General features: G+C 40.3%; 1 pseudogene; it reads left to right on the top strand.

The window, feature by feature from the left end:
• The first annotated feature begins 2,346 nt into the window (after positions 1 to 2,346).
• On the top strand, positions 2,347 to 21,186 carry LOC139713109 (cytosolic beta-glucosidase-like; annotated as a pseudogene).
• Positions 21,187 to 22,806: the final 1,620 nt, after the last annotated feature.

The following is a 22,806-nucleotide window of genomic DNA, read 5'->3' as shown; positions in this document are numbered from 1 at the left end:
CAAAAATCAAGGTCAAAGGTCAAAGAAGTCAAAGGTCAAAATTCTGTGTAGAAGTTTTGAAGCCCTCACCTAGTGCCATCACTTAAAGCAAACGGAATTGAAATCGAGTTACAAATGGCGAAGGAGTAGCATTTTGTAGCAAAATGTACAATAAAGGTCAAAAATCAAGGTCAAAGGTCAAAGAAGTCAAAGGTCAAAATTCTGTGTAGAAGTTTTGAAGCCCTCACCTAGTGCCATCATATAAAGCAAACGGAATCAAAATCGGGTTAGAAATGGCGAAGGAGTAGCATTTTGAAGCAAAATGTACAATATAGGTCAAAGGTCAAGGTCAAAGGTCACAATTGAAATTCTGTATAGAAGTTTCAAAGCTCCCATGTAGTGCTATCATATAAAGCAAACAGAATCAAATCGGGTTAGAAATGGCGAAGGAGTAGCATTTTGAACATTTTGATCACACACGGACGCACACACGGACGGACACACGGACGGACGGACGGACACACGGACACACGGACACACACACGTACGGAGCCCGTTTCATAGTCCCCTGCTCGAACTCGTTCGGCGGGGACAAATTAGCGCCCAAACTAACATCTAGATCTAGGGTCTATACATATCTATACATATCTATATTCTATAATATTAAAATTATAGACCAGATCTAACTTTAGTCTCAGACTAGATTATAGTCTAGGTCTATCTAACTACTTACTAACTTAGATCTAGATCGAGGTCCAGCAAATCTAAATTGTAAGTAATCCTATGAGAATCATGCTGCTAATTCTACAAAAAAAAAACCCAACAGCAATTAAAATAGTGTTAACATAAAGTCGTCTAACTTAATTAGATCGGCATTATCGTGAAATAAGTCCCCAGTCCATTCACTGCCGTTTATTTCGTCAGTGCTGTTGCCCGTTACCCTCTCCCATCGACTTTGTATACGGAGCGAGCGCACGAGCGAGGTGAGTGGTGGCTGATTTCACGATTTGGCCCTTAGATCGATCTAGATCTACTAAGGTTTATCCTTACCATTTTTCCGATTCGTCTGAACTCTGACGTTCGTCGTCGATCACGGGTAGATCTACGGAGTATGAGATAGTTGACGTCCTTCAATTCAGCAGTCCAATGCAATTAATGATATCATATTGAAGTCAATTTTAATACCGGTAGACTCTGCGTACTAACCGTACCCATTATGCATACTGTACATGATGTACATGGCATATTGAGCATGCAGCCGATGCGCTAGCTCATCTCAGGCGGCGCGCGCGCGCGCGTCAGTACAGTTAGAACGACGATAACGCCTTTTCACTTGTCAGGACGCATTGCAAGCGAAATTACGAGAAAGCGTTATGTGGTTGTGCATGAACGATAACCCCTTTATGCTTCTCGTACCATGCTTTAGGCAAGAGAAGCGAAAGAGCGCATTCACGTTAACCCCTTTTTGCTACCACAAAGACGTGCATACGGCACGTTATCGCCTTTTTCTTTTGGGATTTTTTACAAAATTAGATCGAATTTGACATATCTGTTGATATGAAAATGTAGCTCATGCCATCTGCTTTCGAATGACAAATTTTTATTTTCTTGGAAAATTTGAGCCCGAAGGTGCGCTAACCCCTTTTTCCATTGAGCCGACGGTATCTTCGTTTCTATGCGCAAGTCATATTTAGTCATCGTGTTGCTTCGTTTAGGGTTCTTTCGAGATCGGTCCACCTTGGCAAAAGCGCGATGAGGGACCATGCGTGACAATAGCACACGAACGATAAACGAACGATTATCGCAGACTAAATAAGAGATGCAAATGACAGACGATTTTTCAATTCGTCGGGAAATTTTAAACATGTTAAAAAATCCCGTGCGAATTTGAATAATCGCAACTGTTAGTTCAGAAGGTGTACGAACCCAAACACGAAGGGTAAATATGACTTACTATCAATTACTATTGAAAACGATTTTTCCAAAAATGCCTTTCGCCAGCCATCGCAAGTCATATTTCAGGCAATTCGCTCAGGTGTGAGGGGGCCTTTAAGACGACGCAGCTGGAAACAGCTGCCTCGCGCATGCGCAGAACATCCTTATTAGCCTAAAAGTGTAGTGATTAGCGTTCGCCGCAAATCTACAGTTCGCTATTGTTCCTCAATACTTTCTCAGTGACAGTGTTGTATCAAAAAAAGTAAAGTGCTAAACAGAACATTATCAACATCACAGATATTCTATACCGTATCGTATCGTAAGAACTGCATGTGTGCATCACTCTCTAGGGACAGTGGAATTTGGGTTTAGTGTGGAGAAAAACTAGGTTTGCCATCACTCAACCCCCTTTTCATCTCCGTCAATCACAACATGATTGAAGGGTAAAGGATAGAATCGATAATATTCCTCCAACTCTTGTGCATGCCTAATTGCTTCTGCAGTATCACAATGCAAACACTCACACTATAACTCTGAAAAAAAAGCAGCCGTTTATACCATGTGTCCAAGCTGTAATATCAGTATTTATAATATTTTCACATCCAGTTGTTCAAGCTGAGACGTGTCTCTTCTTCCTTATACGCCCAAGTGAGAGACATGTTTGTTATGTTTGGGGTTTTTTTCGGGGAAGAGGGGTAATTATAGTAAAACAGTTTTCGCCTTGAAACGAAAAAAAAAAAACATTTTAGTGTTCCAGCTCCTAACCTGATACTGAAAATTAAATTACCTCGATGTCTTTATAAGACGCAAGTACGGGTAGTAGAACACAGGGTACATGAATCAAGTACACCTTGATAGGAGTTTTCGGCCAAAATTGCATTTAAAGGGGGAGGAATTGATTAAGGCTATACTTCTCTCAGTGCATGTCCGGGACAAATAATTCACGGTTATTCTAAATGATGACTGTACGTCAGGTTAGGTGCACATCAGTATCAAAGTTACGAGGGTTTACATGCACGTGACGAGATGACGTACTATTATCTATAAGTCGTTATTGCTCCTTTTCTAAAAGTGGAGCATCGCGCCAACCAGCTTAATGTTTGCATTACTGTCATGTTCTTTCCTGCCACCACCAAAAAAACGTATTCTAATGTATGACCTTTTTTTCAAAGATTTGCATGCTTTTGTATCTTTTCAATGCACGGGTTTCTGCGAAGGGGCGTTCTAGCTGCTTAATACTAACGAATTCAAATATTGCCAAAAATATACTGCAATTATACTAATCAATGATAGTCACAGAAAACGAAGAAATAATAGTGATGGCAACGAATTCCGTCCTATAAGAAGTCAGATAAGAATTATAGGGCATTATACGTGAACTTATAAAATTAACACTAAACAACAAAAGCAAGACTCACTTGTGGTAGCTATCGCACGCCACATTGCCAGTGTCATTGTTGTAGACATTGCCTCCTTCGTGGGTTAAGGTGTCCCAAATGCTGTCACCTTTACCGTCCTCGTTCCACGCCCCTTCGATTTGATAAGAAGACGTCGCCGAGCTTCACACGAAGCCGTCGGGGAACGTTCCGTGAAGGCTGGTTCGCTCACCCAATCTTCCTCAACGGCGACTACCCGGAAGTCATGAAGTACAAGGTGGCCCAGAAGCCAGAAGTGCGCCTTCAAATCGCAGTTCGACGAGTCCCAACTGCCCGTGTTTACTGAGGAGGAAAAACATACATCATCCACTTCTTCGGTCTGAACACTTACACCAATAGCCTCGTCCTTCCCGTGTCCGAGCTCAATGTCTCCTTGCCCGTCAGCTACTGGCTGGACCAGGACGTTCTCCCTTCCAAGGACCAGAGTTGGCCCTATATTTATTCTGCACCGCCCACCAGGGCTTCAGGATCGTACCTTGGGGCATCCGCAGGCTCCTGGCCTGGATTTACGAGGAGTACAATGTCCCCGGCTATGTCACTGAGAATGGCATGGCAACAACCGACACTGATGTCCTTGACGATGGAAAAGGGTCAAATAAGTTCGCTCCTACACAAACGAAGTTCTCAAAGGTATCTTATTGTTACCCTATACTAATCGACATGTCCTTGTCACATCGATATCTCAAAATAAGACAGACCAGATACAGATATGTTCACATCCATCGAATTCTCATGAACAATATCGGTAAATCTAGTCAACTGGACTTACTTGTAATTTGGAGTAGCGACGTTTCGCGTCCGCTCCGGGACGCTTCATCATTTCCGAACGTCAGAGCAAAATTGATATCCGACATCTATTTTAGCATCTTCCGGAACTGAATGTTGTTGCTATATACATTGGAACATAAAAGCAAACATGAGACATTATTCTTATCATTCACCTGAACGTGAACATTGGGTATTTATTTTACTATCTATGTGGAGTTGAATATCATGTTTATTCATTTCCGAACGTCAAAGGAATCATTTGACCATTACTTTAGCATCTTCTGGAGCTGAATGTTGTTGCTATTTACTTTCCAAAGTAAAAGCAAACATCCGGCATTTATTTTCTCATCATACGGAGTTGAATATTATTAGTATTCATTTCCGAACGTCAAAGCTAACATTCCACATTTATTTCATCATCTTCTGGAGCCGAATGTTATCCTTATTTATTTCCGAACGCAAAATCAAACATCCGACACTTATTTTAGTATCATACGGAGTCGAATATTACCGTTATTCATTTCCAATATAAAAAGCAAACATCTGACATTTATTTTAGCATCTTACGGAGCCGATTGTTACCGCTGTCCATCTACAAAAGTGAAGGCAATTATCCGACTTTTTGGTGGCCCGATTGGGCCACCAAAATCTTCCTTTCTGAAATTTTGGTGGTCCAACGCGCGTTTTTGGTGGCCCCGGGCCACCGGGCCACCGTTAGTGTCGAGCCCTGTATAATAATGATAATAATAATAATAATAATAATAATAATAATAATAATAATAATATATATATATATATATATATATATATATATATATATATATATTAATTATAAGAAGAAAGAGTCTAAAGAGTTTTCGGTCTGCCTCAGACCTTCGTCATTGTCTTTACACTGACGAAGGTCTGAGGCAGACCGAAAATTTTGTAATAAAAAACATCTCGTTGGATATGCATGGCGTACTTGAGACTCTTTCTTCTTATGATTAATATATATATATATATATATATATATATATATATATATATATATATATATTATATATGTATATATATATATATATATATTATTCTCTGTCGTCTCTGCCTCTTTCACTGTCGTTATTATTTTCGCTATTGTTTTGATCATCATTATCTTTTGTATATGATATCCATGTTTTGTATTTTGTCCGATTTGTCCTCAGTCTTGACAAAGGGCAGAAAGCCCGAAAGCTTGAAGTAAAATCACTTATGAGGATTCAATTAAGCAACGTTTACCGCCTCCTTACTCTCGTTATATATATATATATATATATATATATATATATAACTTTGTAATACTGGTGTTGTGGAAGGTATATCAGATCATTCAGCAATAATGTGTGAATTGAACCTTCCTAAACGTTGTATTAAAAAAAAATTGTTGTAACACGGAATTTGAAATCTGTAAACCCACAAGAGTTTGTTGCTGATACTCATGTTAAGTCTCTTGTATCAGCTGAATCTCATGTTAATAATGTTGATGATGAAGTGAATTTGTATGACACCTTACTCACTGCTACCCTTGATAAGTTGGCACCTGAGAAACGAATCAAGGTCACAATACACCCTAATACTGAATGGTATACCCAAGAAATAGCTCAAGCAAAACTTCTTCGCAGACAATTAGAAAGAAAGTCAAGGTCCACAAAACTGGAGATTCACAAGCAGATGTATCATGCACAAAGGCGATGTGTAAATGCCTTGATTAAGGATGCTAAGTTACAATATCATTCAAAAAAAGGTTACGGATTGTGGGAAAAATACAAAAGTTGTACAAAGTTGCTAATGCTTTACTTTACCGAAAACAGCGATCTCCTTTACCAGAACACCTCACTCATGGTGATCAAGTTGAGTTAGCAAATTGTTTTAATCAATATGACAAAATGGTGGCAATCCAACAGAGTTTCCCAACTCGTTGTGAACAGCCAAAAGACATTGTATGTGAAGTCAAGTCAGAATTGAGTGAGTTTCAGTCTGTCACTGTTAATGAGATAGAAAAGCTAATTAAGAACTCACCTAACAAATCATGTGAACTTGATCCAATCCCTACAGATTTGGTTAAGAAGTGTGGCAGAGTTTTAGCACCCGTTATCACAAGAATCATAAATGCTAGCCTGAGATTAGGTGTAGTTCCACAGGTGTGTAAAAACGCAGTTATTCATCTAACTTTGAAAAAAGCAGGCTTACATCAGGAGTGTCTAAAAAATTACCGTCCAATTTCAAATTTACTCTATTTGAGTAAATTGCTTGAGAAGGTTGTTTTCTCGCAACTGGCAACATAATATCTGCAAGATAATGAATTGTTTGATTCACTTCAATCTGCGTACAAGCCTGGTCATAGTGTAGAAACACTGTTAGTCAACTTATCAGATATTGTGTTCAGAGATTTAGATAGTGGCAACATCACTGCTCTTATCATGCTTGATATGAGCTCAGCTTTTGACACAGTCGATCATGCTATTCTGATTCAAAGATTGAGATATTTGGGCATCAAAGGAACTGTTCTTGATTGGTTTATATCCTACTTATGTGATCGATCTCATTATGTCAAAATTGGTGATTCTTAACCTCTTGTAAAACTATGACAAAGTTTGGTGTACCTCAAGGTTCTGTTATTGGGTTCAAAGCATGTTAAGCAAACTTGATTATCAATCATGTCATGTCAACATCGGTATCACTTGCATTACTCCGTCGAAAACTGCCCGTGATTTAGGTGTCATATTTGATCAGGAAATGTCATTTCGAAGTCATGTAACTCATATTCAGCGGAATGTTCGATATCAGTTGCGTAATTTAGGTTTCATAAGGAAATATTTGTCTAAATCTGCAGCTGAGATACTTATTCATGCTTTGATTTCTTCGCGGTTGGATTTTTCGAATTCATTGTTGTGTAATCTTCCAAAGAAACTTCAACGGTTGCAAAATTCTGCTGCCCGTTTGTTAACTTTTACTAATAAGTTTGATTCCATATCACCAGTTCTCCGTTCCTTATATCTGTATATTGGTTACCTGTAGAAAAAAGGATTATTTTCAAGATTCTGTTATTAGTACATCATTCAGTTCATTCTCCCCCCCCCCCTATACATAAGGAATTCTGTTCAAAAATACAATCCGACACGAAGGCTACGTTCATCATCAGATACATCAAACACCTAGAGTAAAACATGGGTATGGTGATCGTGCTTTTTCCGTTATGGGACCAGAATTGTGGAATCAGTTGCCTCTTCAGTTAAGGGAACTGTCATCTACAGAGTCATTCAAATCCAAACTTAATACTTATCTGTTCCTTTCATACTGAGGACTGTAATTGCTGTATGTCATTAGTGTTGGATCAATATTGTATTCTTAATCTTTTGTTGTATTCTTTATTTGGTATACATTTGTTTTTGTTTACCATTTTCTTTTGTTGAAATGTTTGAATATTAGTATGTATATGCATGTAAATATCTTTTCATTTTTGAAGCGCCATGAGCACTGAAAAGTGGACCTGCGCGCTATACAAGTAGCCACTATTATTATTATTATTATTACTATTATATATATATACATATATATATATATATACTTATGATACATGCCGGCAGCGGCGGCAGTGCATGACAAAAGTTATAGTTCACGCAAAATGTAACGATTGCAAAAATAACCCACTATCGATATGACTATCGGTTTTTGCTCCCTATATAACTTCAATCATCGAGTGCCTGAATTCCGCATCTAATCTACGCGATTGCGCCACAACCGCGATATGCTTTGCTCGATATTATCCTCTATTCTCGCTGGCCATGCCAGCAACTCAGCTGTGTGGGACTAGACTTTCAGCGGTAGGTACATGGAAGCTGACAGAAACTGAACCATAGTGGCCCAGAAAGAACGATACACCTAAGATCTTTAATTTCAGCAATATTGTTGCAAATGTGTCATTATTTTGCATACTATTGGAAAGGCCATTTCTTTTTCAATAGAATGACACCAAGTTCTTTAATTTGGGTTGATGCGTTATGATTTTAGGACCATTTTTGTCAACCCTTGCAATTTCAAAATGTTATCAGTTTGCACTCTCAGAGATACCGAAACCAGCAAGAATTCAGCTTGCCATAGAACCAGGAGCGTTCACAATGTGTGGAATATGGGGGAGGGGGGGGGGGGCGGGGACGGTGTGATTGTCATTATCCGTTATCATTGTGAATAATATGAATGTCACTGTGAATATCAATTCTCCGTATATTCTACGCCGAAGTGCGCCGTGGAAATGGGCAGCGTATTATGTACTAGTACGGTATAATACGCTGAGCGCTCTTTGATCACGCTATATCTATACGCTACGGACTTTTACAACGACATTTTCAAGACACTCTTGGCATCTACATTTGCAGCGATGGTGACTTCAATGATGGTGACTTGCTACACAAAGTGAAAGTCATCGCCTTCAATGCCTGGCACGAGCTTGTGTTTAAATCCGATTGCACCGAGACCAGTGATCCTACAATACACCATCTAGATACTATTCCTGGTCCTGGACCCAGTGCAGTAAGTAGGGCGTCTAACTTTTGTTAGATCCACTACTTCCACTATACCGAAGTGTTAACTAGCTCTGTCGCTCGTAGATCTAACGTTAGTCCTAACCTACTGTTACTTGCACTGTTAAATCTAGATATAGATATAGACTCGAGTTGAATCTAGATCTTCAGGATTTTGTCTCCTAAAGTTAAAAGAAACTGGTAAACTAGTGATCAAGGCTTTCGTATTTTTTTCCATTTATCTGCCGTGGGTATACCTATACTATTTTATATAACACATAGTGCATGACTTCTTATTGCACTATAACAATTAAGTACCAATCACCTCCAAATTCTGAATTTGCTCTCAGGCAGTTATGTATAACTGACCTTCGGGGCAAAGTCAGAATCATTCGGTGCTTATATTGTTACAGTGCATTCAGCCTCATGCACTATATAAAAGAAATATATATATATATATATATATATATATATATATATATATATTGAAACAAGAAAGGGAAAACTGATCAGAAACAAATAATAAATAGTGAAAACTTTGAGCAAAGTTTTCACTATTTATTATTTGTTTCTGGTGAATTTCCCCTTTCTTGTTTCAATATTACAAAGAGCTGCATCGCTTCGGCGATCCCTCGCATTTATTCCAAATTTGATTTACGTCCTTTGGGTTAATGTGTGTGTGTGTGTGTGTGTGTGTGGCACACATACAGAGAGTTGAAAGTTTGGGACGAACACCGATCTAGGGCTTTCAGCTCAGTCGGTAGACCACCGGTCTAGCAATCCGGAGGTCTCGGGTTCGAATCCCGATGGAAAAAATATATATATATATATATATATATATATCATATACATACATAAAAAGAACAGAGCACATAAGTAGCGTTCTTTTTTTGTGTGCGTATGTTCCGTTTATTTATACATACACTCCTTGATTTTATTAATTGCCGTTATGCTTGCCTGCTTTGACATATGCGAGGAGATTCACAAATGTGTTTGTGCGTACATATCCGTATCTATATATGTACATGTGTGTGCGCAGATGTTTAGTCATACGTATTTGTAAGTGCTTATAATATATGTATGCTTGTTTGTGATTGTATATGCATGTTATATTATGTAAGATTGATGCATATTAAACACTCCCATTTGTGTATTTATTCTCTGCCGTTTCTGCCTCTATCACTGTCGTTATTTTCACTATTGTCTTAATCATCATTATTTTTTTTTGTATATGATATCCATGTTCTGTATTTTGTCCGATTTGTCCTCAGTCTTGACAAAGGGCAGAAAGCCCGAAAGCTCGAAGTAAAATTAGATAGTGAGGATTCAAAAGCAACGTCTGCCGCCTCTTCTTTACTCTCGTTATACACACTACTAAAAGATGCGACTGCCCAGGGGCTTAGCAGCTGAAGATACACGACTCACACTATGCAAATATCGTCATGCGCATGGCAGATTGTTGTTAGCGCACTTCCGTGCGCATGGCAGATTTATTTAGCATACTGTTGGAAAGGCCATTGTTTTTCCAATAGAATGACACCAAATTCTTTAATTTTGGTTAATGCGTTATGATTTTAGGACCATTTTTGCCAACCCTGGCAATTTTCAAAATGTAATCATTTTGCACTCTCAGAAATACCGAAACTAGCCACAATTCGGCTTGCCATAGAACCAGTAGCCTTCACAATGTGTGGAATGTGGGGTGGATAGTGCAATTGTTATTGTCCGTTATCATTGTGAATAACGTGAATGTCATTGTGAATATCAGTGTGAATTCCGAGTTGCAGCAAGCTGAGTAAGGGCGCATACCTAGTGATAGAGACGCCCGAACCGTTTTTTTTTTTCCCTCCGGCGTTGCAGTCACTGGTTATGGGCCAGCGGGCTTCTGCACATACACAAGCTGCAAGAGAGAAATAATAAAGACGAAATAAAAACGGCTAGAAACTAGACTAGGGTAACACTTGTCGCTATGAAATGACAAAATAATTTTTTTTTTTTTTTGCATTTACTTCATGAAGAATTCATCAAAACTCCATTAAACCATATATGTACATGTTGCTAGGGATGTCAGCAATACAGTGGGATACATTGTAAGGTAATATTGAGCATGGTTATCATGGTAACCAGATGCCTACAGGTGATTGGTAACCCTAAAATGCCTACTGCTGGAAACTTTGGTATTTTTGTTCATATTTTTAGATAGATGCAATGAAAAAAAGCAGACATTTTTATTGATTATTGTTTAAAAAGAATTCTCCTGTTGCCATGGCAACCAGTATCATCCAATCAGGATTCAGCTGTTAATAACTTAAAAACTAAAGCCCATAATATCAGAAAGCTCGATAAGCATGTCCTTCTGCATAAGTTTACCTGGGAAGAAAATATTGAAGCATTTTCAAGTTACAGTAAAATTTGTAAACAAAGGCATATAAAAACACATTTTGAGTAAACGGCCATTGGAAGGAAGATATCATTTTCGAATAGTAAAATGCATGAAAAAGTTGCATCCGTCGTACTTTCGGTACGAATTTGACTTCAAAGTACACGCAAATGTAGTTTTTAGCAATGTATGGACACAAATTTCCCTTAAAAATATATGTGAATACAGAGAGCAACTAAGCCAATGATATTAATGTTAGCTCTTTTTTGAGTATTTACAGAGAGATGGTTATTCGAAACAACGTGGAAAAGAGCAGAGGAAAGGTGCCCGCAGATAACCCGCACCTGACAGTACCTAGTATGAATCTCGCCCGTATAGTTAACCGGAGTTGCGCACGCAAGTCCCATTTACCCGCAGTCAAGTTAAGGCCCTGTCACCTTTCCGGGCAAGCTACACGGGCTTGTTACGTGTGGGGATTTTCCTGCACGCATGACAAATTTTGCGGGCGGACTCACGTTCGTCTTAAGTGCATGCCATGTGACCTGGGTGTGAGGCGCATGGGTGGCGAATGAGGGCTGACAACTTGGTGTACTAGAGCAGATAAGCCGAAGAATTGTGCAAAATTTGACTAAAGCATGAAACTTTCACCAGTGTTAGTACATGTTATAAGATTCATTTTAAGATCGGGAGGTAAGTCTAAATTGACCTCTGATGACCTCCAAAGGTCAATGACCTCAAAATTTGATAAAAATTGATATTTTGCGTCATTGATTAATGTTAAATATGGTAACGATGTACTAAAGACTCATTTTTCTTACAGTGGAATTGTCTTCATGTTCCATAGAACCCTGACAGGTTTACCTTTGACCTCTGATGACCTGCAGAGGTCAATGACCTCAAAATATCAGAATATTTATATTTTGTCATTGATTAATGATAAACACGGCAATGATGAACTAAAACCATTTTTTTTAAACAGTGGAATTGCCTCAATGTTCCGCAGATCCTTGACAGGTTTTTAGCTTTGACCTCTAATGACCTCCAGAGGTCAATGACCTCAAATTATCAGAATTTTGATATTTGGTGCAATTGGTTGATGATAAACATGATAACGATGTCCTAAACATTCATTTGTGTCACAACTGAATCGTTTTCCTATTCCTCAGATCAAGGGAAATTATTTGCACGTCTCTGCCTTTGACCGCTGAGGACTGTGACAGGTCAATGACCTCAAAATATCAAAATATTGATATTTGATGTATATTCAATGGTTAACTGTATACCTGGTGTCCAATTATGCATCATGCTATTAGCATTCATGCTACAAGAAGTGTCTTCTCATCCCACAGAACATTGGTCATTACGGTACCCTATGTATATCCAACTTTGACCTCCAAGGACAATGTGAGGTCAGACTTTTAGAATATCAAAATTTGTGTAGGGTTGCAAATATTGATGTTTGGCTTCATTGGTTTAATCCTGAATGTTTAATCATGTACTAATCACGCCTTGACGTTATAATCAAAGTATATGTATGCATATTCCACGAAGCATTGGTTCATAGTAACAGGTCTCAGGAATGTGAGCGGTCATTTCTTCAGAAATGAAGCTTACGTGTCTTCATCAGTGATGGCAGTGACCTCAAATATAGTATTTATGTTTGGGTTAGTTATGCAGACTAGCTTGCATGAAATTATGTGCAACATTATCCAATTTGCACTGGACAAAATTTGTACGCTTAAACATGGAAGGTGGGGAGAGGAGTACCATATTTTGGGTTGATGCTTAATAGTTTGTGAACAGGCATATGGCAAACTAAGTCCCTTGAACTGGATGAAAGGGTGACAGATGCTAACTAGAAAACAACAGGCCAACCTCATCAGGTGTACGTCACAAGTCAAACAACCCGAGTCGTACAGCCCATGAGTTACGCAGAACACGATCTGCACTTACTGTTGGTGCTCTATAGGCCCTATAAGACAATCAAACCCACCTTCAGCCTAGACATTTGTAGGTGTTGTGGTGTAGAGCGGGATCTGAACATCTCTCATGAAGCGAGACTTCTCTTTTCTTTTCTTTTCCCCACTAACAATGTGAAACAAAGATATCCGTAGGCGTTGTGGTATGTAGACGTGGTAGAGCGAGACTTCTCTTTTCTTTTCTTTTCGTTTCCCCACTAACAAATAAGTTTAGCAGGAAACATAGAAGCATTCGCACATACTGTTTACATTTCCCAACACATGCTTTTAAATCGGAATTTTCATGTAATTTACACATTTTGCCTGAAAAAGAATTACCAAGAACTTTTCAATACAACACATGTTCAAAAGAAACCATTTTGTTCATATATAATTTACTCTACAGAGTGATTCATAGGGGCCTACTTATCACCGTCCACGTACTCGAACAGTTTTCGCTAAAGATACAAGTATGTTTACAAGACTGCAAACATTAGAATGATTTGTCCCTTAACAAATCAAACTACATCTCTTGAAATGTCTTCAAACGTAAATTAAAGTAATTCCTCTTAAATGATTACTCTCTTATCTATCTCTCTCTCTCTCTCTCTCTCTCTCTCTCTCTCTCTATATATATATATATATATATATATATATATATATAATATACACGTACTGTCCTACTTTAGCGGGGGGGGGGGGAGGGTTCGACAAATTGCTCAGATCCGATTTATTGATATTTTCCTGGAAAAAAAATATGGCTTAGAAATCAATCCTGTGAGATATGTCATTGGAATCGCCAGCGCAATATTATTTTGTTCATTTATAAGAAATAGATCGCATTTGTCACTTGCTGCCTTTTGCCAGGGTGGGGCGGTACAGGTTTGACAGATCTGCGAGAGCATTATACAGTGTAATTAATATTTCTTCACCGGGGACATGGTGATGTGCACTTTACAATTTCATGTTCAGTTTTCCTAAAGAGTACACCTTAACTGGGGCGGCGGAATTGTGTGTGTGTGTGTGTGTTTTCTAAGTGTGGGGGTGGGGTAGGGCTCTGGGGCAGCGTTTTTAGCAAGGGTCAATGGTCGATTTTTTAATTATGCTTTTTCCGTTTTCAGTATGCACCAGACCAGATTAATGAATAGGACCATCCAATGCTCTCTATAAAACATCATCATGTTTACCATTAATCATGATGTCAAACATCAATATTCTGATAATTTGAGGTCATTTTAACTGTCGAGGTCATCAGAGGTCAAAGGTGGAAACCTGCCTGTGCTCTTTGGAATATATGAAGACAACGTCATTATTGTGTAAGTTCCCTAAAACTCCTTACTACTTTCTCCAAGCCGGCGACCAATTATTGTACAGAGGCGGATAGATATTGGATTGGTCTGTCAGCTTCTCTCTGTACTGGTCGGGGGTTAGGTACTCACATAGACACCAATCATCACCAAAATACCAAAAGTAGAAGAAACTAAATATTGTTCCACAACACCAAATGCAAAATGCGTTTCAAATGATAACATTTACATGGATAACACCAATGCTACTAACGGCATATTTATTCCAACGACCTGCCTTCCTGTAGGTCTGAAACAAAAAACTTCTTCACAAACAAGTTTCTTTCCTCACAAGTTAGTTTAGCATTGCACTCATCACTTAGGAACGTCTTTACGGCTTTTGAGACCATTTCATATACCGTCTTATTCTATGGGAAATGGAGGGATTTAGTTAGTAGGGAGAAATGATGATATGCTTGTTTTGTACATCTTAACCATGTTTATCATTAACTAATAACATCACAGATCAATATTATGGTATTTTGAGGTCATTGACCTCTAAAGGTCATCAGAGGTCAAAGGTAGAAACCTGTCAATGCCCTGTGGAATCCGAGAAGAATTGTAGTACAAATGCATATTTAGTGCAGCGTAACCAACGTCTAGACCTATCTTTCACAAATGCCTTCAAACATCAATATTCTGATATTTGAAGTTCATTGACCTCTGGAGGTCATCAGAGGTCAAATCAGACTTACCTCCCGATCTTAAAATGAATCTCATGGTATGTACTAACACTGGTGAAAGTTTCATGCTTTAGTCAAATTTTGCACAATTCTCATGATTTTGAAGGCTTAACCGCTCTACTAGTGAAGGAATCCTTCTCAATGAATTCGATTTGCATAGATTCACGGGCAACTTACGTACTTCAAGCGGATCAACTGCTTGCGACTGGCGGCAGCTACGGGCCTCCTACTGGTGTTCTGCGTGGACCTCTGCAGGCAATCTCCGCGACTCACTCGGAAAATGTTTTGGTCATGCTCAAAACTTGGCTGCGGGTAAATGTATCGGATTAGCGCCCGCACCTCCGGGCAACTACGGGCGAGATACCAGATAAGTACTGCCAGGTGCGGGCCAACTGCGGGGAGCTCCGGGTAGCTATTTTTTTCCCCGCAAGTCAACCCGCAAGGCTTCGCCAGTCACGGTTTGACAAGGCCTTGAGCATGCTCAAAACTTTTTCCGGGTGAGTCGCGGTTGTTTGCCCGCAGAGGTACACGCAGAACACAAGTAAGAGGCCCTTAGTGGCAGACCTCGCAGGCGACTCCCACGCAGGTACTTCGCAGTCCCCATATGTCGCTCGTAACCGAAAACGGGTCGGTTTCGAAGCTTTCACGCAGGTCACACGGAATACACTCAAGTAACAGGTAAGTGGCAAGCGTCCAGCAGGTAAGACGCAAGTACAGAACTCGCCAACACCCTTGTCCGCCCGCAGAAATATCTCCTACTTGCTGGAAAATCCCTACTCGTTACAAACCGGCGTAGCTTACCCGGAAGGGTGTGACGGCTCCGTTAGTTTGCAGGCACAAAACCCTTTTTTGGTCGAAAAAAGCCTGCGTCAAGACTACTATACACGCGCCACTGGCACTGTGCGTCCCATAGAGCTTCCTGCCAGACAAGTGCCCGTGGTGCGTGTAGTAGTCTTGTCGCACGCAGACCTTTTTACGTTTGTTTCAACACATTAATAATGATGAAAAGTGACCTGTAAAATGTCATTGATACCACAATTTTGGAATCACATGCTACCTGGGGGTGTTCATGGAGGTCCCATCTACCACCCCGTGTGGTCAAACCTTTTCTGTGGGGTGGGTTGAACGTAACAGGAATTAGCGCCTTGACTATTCAATGTGTACATGCATCAGGAGGTTACTAATTATACTCGAAAGCGCAGTGATGATCACTGCAATCTTTGTATCCTTAAAGGAGACCTCCGGATGATTTTCAGATTTCTACATTTGAACAACTATACATTAGTGATACTAAGGAAAGCGTTTCAGAATTTGTAATAATTGGGATGAAGAATAAGAATATTTTCAAAATTTAGAACAAAATTAATTGCAATGAACAAGGATGATGACATGGCAGAGTCACCGTAAGAATGCATGAGTTGGGTCTCAAGGAAGCAGAACAAAAGAAGAAGGCATGCATAGATTATACACAGGTGAATTCGCAAGCAAGCGGTATTGTAATGGAAAATCACACAGCTACATTTCTGAAATATGTGAACCTCCTATGTCATCATCCTTGTTCAGTGTAATTTGCTTGAGGTTTTTCAAACCATTGTTTCTCTGCTCAAGAACCACAATAAATTCCACAAATCTATACATGGAGTTGTCGATTTATCTACCACATGATGTGAAATTATGAAAATCGTTTGGAATGCCCCTTTAAGGGGGTATCTCACTTGCTGGGCGGCGAACGTTTCCGAACGTGGCGAATTGGGGATTTCGCCAGGGCTCGTAAAGGGTTGCAAAAGGTTCGTTAAAAGTTACAAGAAAGTTCGCAAACGGTTTTTATTATCGCAAGCGGTTTTTCTGGTCGCAATTAAATATTGAACATGTTCAAAATTTCTTTGCGAATTTGTATTTTCGCTAACAGTTGCAAACGTTCACAAAACACTCGTAAGAATTCGCAAACGGTCGTAATACGGTGTCGCTTACATTTCTATCTGATTCAACATTGCTAGCGAACAAGTAACCTATATGGTTCCTGTATAAAAGCTCTAAGAAAGTTCTTGAAGCTCTTGACATTTCCAATTGCTGCAAAAGCTTTTCATATTGACCAAAGTCTGTCCTCTGCAACAACTACTCTCTGACACAAACAGTCTTTCTATTCTTCTTCCTTTTTTTGTTTTTCTTCATCTTCTTTCTCTTAATCCGCACGATAACTGTAGCAGCAGCCGTGCAGACAAAGCAGTTCTTCAAGGATAGCAGCACGTTGAACCTCTTCTTGGCAAAAATTCATTTCTATATTCCGGAAATCCATCTTTAACGTTGGTCACAAGAGATCTGAATGCAGTGGAGGGTTTTACGTTCGTTTCATGGGTCTGACTATACATAATCGCCTGGTACTTTTCCAGGTCCCAAAACATTCGCAAATTGTCGCAAGGGATTTGCAAACAGTTGCTAATATTAATTGCAAAACTGTCGCTAACATTTGCTAACAGTCGCCAATAGTCGCCGCCTGTTTTTCGCAAACACTTTCACAAACATTCGCTCAAATGTTGCTAATTGTCGCTAAGCATAGCTAAAAGTCGCTAACTGTCGCTAACGGCAGAAGCGAAGCTTGATTTTTTGCAAACATTCGTCAGAAAAGTTGGCGAATCTCAAATTCGCTAGTTCGCAAACGTTCGCTGCTCAGTGAGATACCAGCTTTAGGATACACTTCCGACTGGATTCAGCTTCCAGTCCACTAGCCACCTCTTGCTGAAAAGTTGAGTGCTGAAGCAAAAGGCTTGATTGTAAGCTTTACGCCTCATTTTCCTCATTAAAACCACAGAAAGCAGCATAGGATAATAGCACGATGGCAACAATCCGGTTGCTACTGGCAGTGGGACTTCTTGGTCTTATGGTTGCTGTTTCAGCAGCAGATCCCGAGTTCGTGTACCCCGATTACTGGAACGATCCGGAACGGGACGCCTTTATTTACGGAACGTTTCCCGATGGCTTCATCTGGAGTTCGGCTACTTCTGCCTACCAGATCGAAGGAGCTTGGAACGCAGACGGAAAGGGAGAGAGCATTTGGGACAATTTCACCCACGAAGGGGGCCACGTTGCCTACAACCAAAATGGGGATATCGCTTGTGACAGCTTCAACAAGTACAGTCACCATGTACTTTCTTTTCTTATCTTATTCATTTAATCTTGTTTGATAGCTTAACATCCACATGAGACAGTCAGTCCGCAGCACCCGATAATTCGCTCGTATTTATTCAACTCGTATGCAAGCCCGCTCGAGGCTTGCATATATGAGCTGCGGTTTTCGGCAACAAAAAAATCCACCTTATATTCACAAATTTGGTATCAAATTCAAGGAAAATATGTAGGGCCTAAGCTATCGTCACATGTTACTCAAATTATTGTAAATGAAAAATATCATAGCGTAAATTGAGCTTGAAAAATGATGAAAAAAGCAATTCGTGTAGTTCACGTTCAATACGTCAAAAGAATACTAAATTCACCTTGCGTCTCAATGAAAATGCATTATTTGGCAGACCATCTCTTAATTTTTGTATCTTTGTAAATATCTTGACAATTTGTTGTTTAATCCGGTCAGGAACCAGTAAAATATACATCGATGTCAGTGCTGGTCAGCTTGAAACCGTGCAATCTCAAGAGTAAGCTCTCTCATTGGACAGCGCTAGCATTCAGCGCGTGCATTAAGTTTATGAGCATTACCATCACCAGAATACTACGTGGGCACACACATACAGGCGTATATACACACTATCTTGTATAAAGAGAGAGAGAGAGAGAGAGGGGGGGGGGGAGATGGAGATATCCATTGTCTTTGTTACCCAAAGCATGGCGGATGATTAAGTTAAGAATACCTTTATATTTCACTCATGAGAAGAAACTGTCGGTCGGTTCATTGCAGGTACGAAACGGATATTGCTGTGATGAAAGCCATGGGTCTCAAATACTACCGTTTCTCCATCGCCTGGTCTCGCGTCCTACCGGACGGCACCATCAACAACATCAACGAAGCTGGAGTCGCCTTCTACAACAACCTCATCGATGAAATGCTGTTGAACGGAATCTCGCCGATGGTGACGCTCTACCACTGGGATCTACCCCAGGCCCTACAAGACAAAGGCGGGTGGGACAGCGAGGACATCATCGACTACTTCGCCGACTACGCCGAACTGTGCTTCCAGCGATTCGGAGATCGAGTCTCCTTCTGGATCACATTCAACGAACCATGGATCGTGTCCGTCTTCGGCTACGGTACGGGCGTCTACGCCCCAGGGCTGGCCGAGATTGGCTCTGCCCCGTACAGGGTCACTCACAACATAATCAGATCTCACGCAGCCGCGTATCACCGCTACGACGACAGGTACAAGGCACGCCAGGTAAGCACAGTTGCATTTATAATCACGTAACTTGATAATTTGAGTTACTACATTATATCAGGAGAGCATAAAATTCCTAGACAATTTATCCTAGGCTCTGTTATGAGATTATTTTGTTTTATTTTTACCCAAATTATTGTGATGGTTATTGCAAGAGAGAGGATCACCTCTTTACCTGAAAAATACGAGTACTATCGGAGCCAACTGTAACAATACACCTATTACAAACGGTTGCTACTATATCATTTTGGCGAACGTATCCGAGACAGAGCACACAACAGTTCGCCATGTATACTCTCTGTGTCCATTTATCAGTGCCTGCATACTGTTCCCTAGTGCTCAGTTTCTAGTACTAGTATATTATAGTGTAATACCCTAACTTAATGGTCCTCTTCCCTATGGATTGGCATAGATAGTCTGCAAGAAATTACACCATGCAATTTACTCTTAGCCTGCCCCCCCCCCCCCTAAAAAAATCAAAACAAAGCTCACGATATACAGCTTAACACTGTCATTTACGTGTCTAATTTCAATCATACTATAATTCAGAATGGCAAAGTTGGGATCTCCCTGAACTTCGACTGGGCTGAACCGTACGACAGGACCAACCAGACGAGCCTCGAAGCCTCTGACCGCGCCCTCAACTTCCACATCGGATGGTTCGCTCATCCCATCTTCATCAACGGAGACTACCCTGAGATCATGAAGACCAAAGTGGCTAGAAAGAGTGCCGCCCAGGGCTTCACCCAATCTCGACTGCCTGAATTCACCGAAGCTGAGAAGGCCTACATCAGGGGCACCGGAGACTTCTTTGGTCTGAACACCTACACCACCAATTTCTACGCCGCAGTGCCGGAGAACCTTGACGAGGACCCAAGCTACTCGACGGACTCCGACATCGCCTTGTGGCAAGACCCCAGCTGGCCGGGATCCGGCACTAGCTGGCTCAAGATCGTCCCGTGGGGCATTCGCCGTATCGTCAACTGGATCTACAACGAGTACAACGTGCCGATTTACGTGACGGAGAATGGCGTCTCCACCAAGGATGTCTACGAAATAGATGACGTCATCCGGCAAGACTTTTACCGCGCATACATCAACGAAGTCCTCAAAGGTAAATACTGAATATTAGTGCTGGGAATAAAAGAAGAAAATGATAATAGGGAAAGGTTTGGTTACGAGAGTGATCAGGTAACTAACACGCGAAGGGAGCCGAACATTACTTTTATTTCTTTGTAAGCAAAGGCAAAAGCAAAACACTATGATGGTGTAGGCCTACTCTTGTAAAAGTCGAACCATTTCTCTCATCTAGATTTGACTAAATTCTAAGTAAATTATTCTTGGAGATCAATACAGCAATGTTAAAGAAAGCTTCAATCTAATTTCGGGCTACTTTTCCTCTCTTAATCTTACCAATATCAAATACTACTAAACATTGCACCGTTCCATCATCGTTGTCCGCAGCTATTACACTGGATGGTGTTGATGTGAAAGGATACACGGCATGGTCTCTTCTTGACAACTTCGAGTGGGGAGCCGGCTACACCGAGCGTTTCGGTCTCCACTACGTGGACTTCACCGACCCTGAACGACCACGAGAGGCTAAGAAGTCAACCACAGTGCTCTCCGAGATCATCGCGAACAACGGCTTCATTGCTGGGGCCGGGACTTCGTCACCCCAACCAACAACGGGTAAAGGGACGTCGATGAAATTTCAAGCCAGTGACGTGGCGCTTACTTGTCTGATGAGTCTCTTATCATGGGCTCTGGCTCTTTTTTCGTGATAGGGGAAAAACGAGGTATTCTTTTTTCATAGCATATGCTAAGCTGTCAACAAGTTAAACACATTTATTACAGCTGTATATAATATACTGTGGACAGTAATGCCGTCGTTAATCAGAAATACAATGGCACATCTTTCATTCTGTGATAAAGATTAATTTGAATGGCTCAATGATTGAAATGCGTTTTGATTTGTTACTTAATTGGTACTATTTAACATATTCGTCGCAAGAGGGGCAGCGGAACACTTTTGGCTCTTGTATAAAACTTACAACTAAACACATGACTCTAAGAAGGTTATACCCGGAGTTTTTTTTTTTTTTTTTTTTTTTTTTGGGGGGGGATATCTCGCGAACCCTTGACTCTTACCCTCCCACACACACAAAAGCACACACACCACTAAAGATCTGGCTGCTCCTCCATTATTATAATACTGTTGTTGAAGACCACTCAATTAGTAAAGCACCATATCTTATACGATGTCAAACGAAAAACTATGAAGATAATTTTATTTCTTTGAGTTTTTTCAACGAACTTTGAAATAAAGAGAATTTTGAATTGTGGAAATTTGATTTGCGCAACGTATATAGTTACAGGAGTAAAAGCAGCTTCCAGTAGAAAAAGGCGCGATGAATTTGATACTTATTGGAGGAAAGAGGGTCGTATGTGTGTGTGTGGGGGGGGGGGGTATGTGAGGGTGTGCTTGTGTGTGTGTGTGTGTGTGTTTGTGGGTATGTGAGGGTGTGCTTGTGTGTGTGTGTGTGTGTACAAGTTGAAGTGCGTGCCTGTGTTTCTGAAACAAGAGCTTAATTTTTTTTCTTTTCTTTTTAGTACAGTGTAGTTTTCAGTGGTGAAGGCAATACAGTGTATAATGTGTTATTGGCCGCGCGCGGGGAGGGGTAAGTTTTTGTTGGCATAAAGGTTATAGGATTTTATCAGCAGTTAGGATTTTGATGAGTTTTGTTTGATGGATTTGAATGTGAATTTGGAGCGGTGCTTGGGTGCGGGCGGATGATGCTTTTCTGCATACGGTCCATTACAAGCTTGTATGTTCTTCGTATCAATCAACATTTGGAAGTCGTTCATTAGGAAGGAAGGTGGTATCGCTTCGGGTGTGTTTGTGTGGGGCTGTATGTGTGTACTAGTATGTGTGTTGGTGTTTGGTGTGTATGTGTGGGTGTATGTGGGTTAGTGGTTGTGGGTGTGGGTGTGGGGTAGGTTTTGGTGAATCGGGGTTGGTGGGGATGGGGATATGATTTGAAGAAGGATAGTTATAAATTGTATGAAAGATATTGGTAGAATAATTATGTAGGATAGATGTCAGAGTTGTTTTGGTGGATAGGGGAAGGGTTGGTTGGTTGTTTTTTTTTTCAATTAAATGATTTCATTCTAGTTTTGTACAACGTATTTTTGTTGCTTTTTTATGTATATACCCTTGTGAGTGTGAGTAACATGATTCAGTATATTCAAAGAATATCTGTTTTTGTATTTGTCAATTGTCAGTCAAGGATTGATTTATAATCGAGTTGTTATGTTGAAGAGAGATGATTGGCAGTATAAGTTGATAAATGGATTTGTTTGTGTTTTGGAGGGCATTTTTACTGTTTATGTTCATGTTACAC

This window comes from Diadema antillarum, unplaced genomic scaffold (genome assembly GCF_040938485.1).
Source record: "Diadema antillarum isolate AM-2024a unplaced genomic scaffold, OU_Dant_1.0 seq00001905_RagTag, whole genome shotgun sequence".
In the NCBI taxonomy this organism is placed as follows: domain Eukaryota; kingdom Metazoa; phylum Echinodermata; class Echinoidea; order Diadematoida; family Diadematidae; genus Diadema; species Diadema antillarum.
Note: the sequence above shows the minus strand (reverse complement) of the source record. Positions and strands in the feature narration are given on the sequence as shown.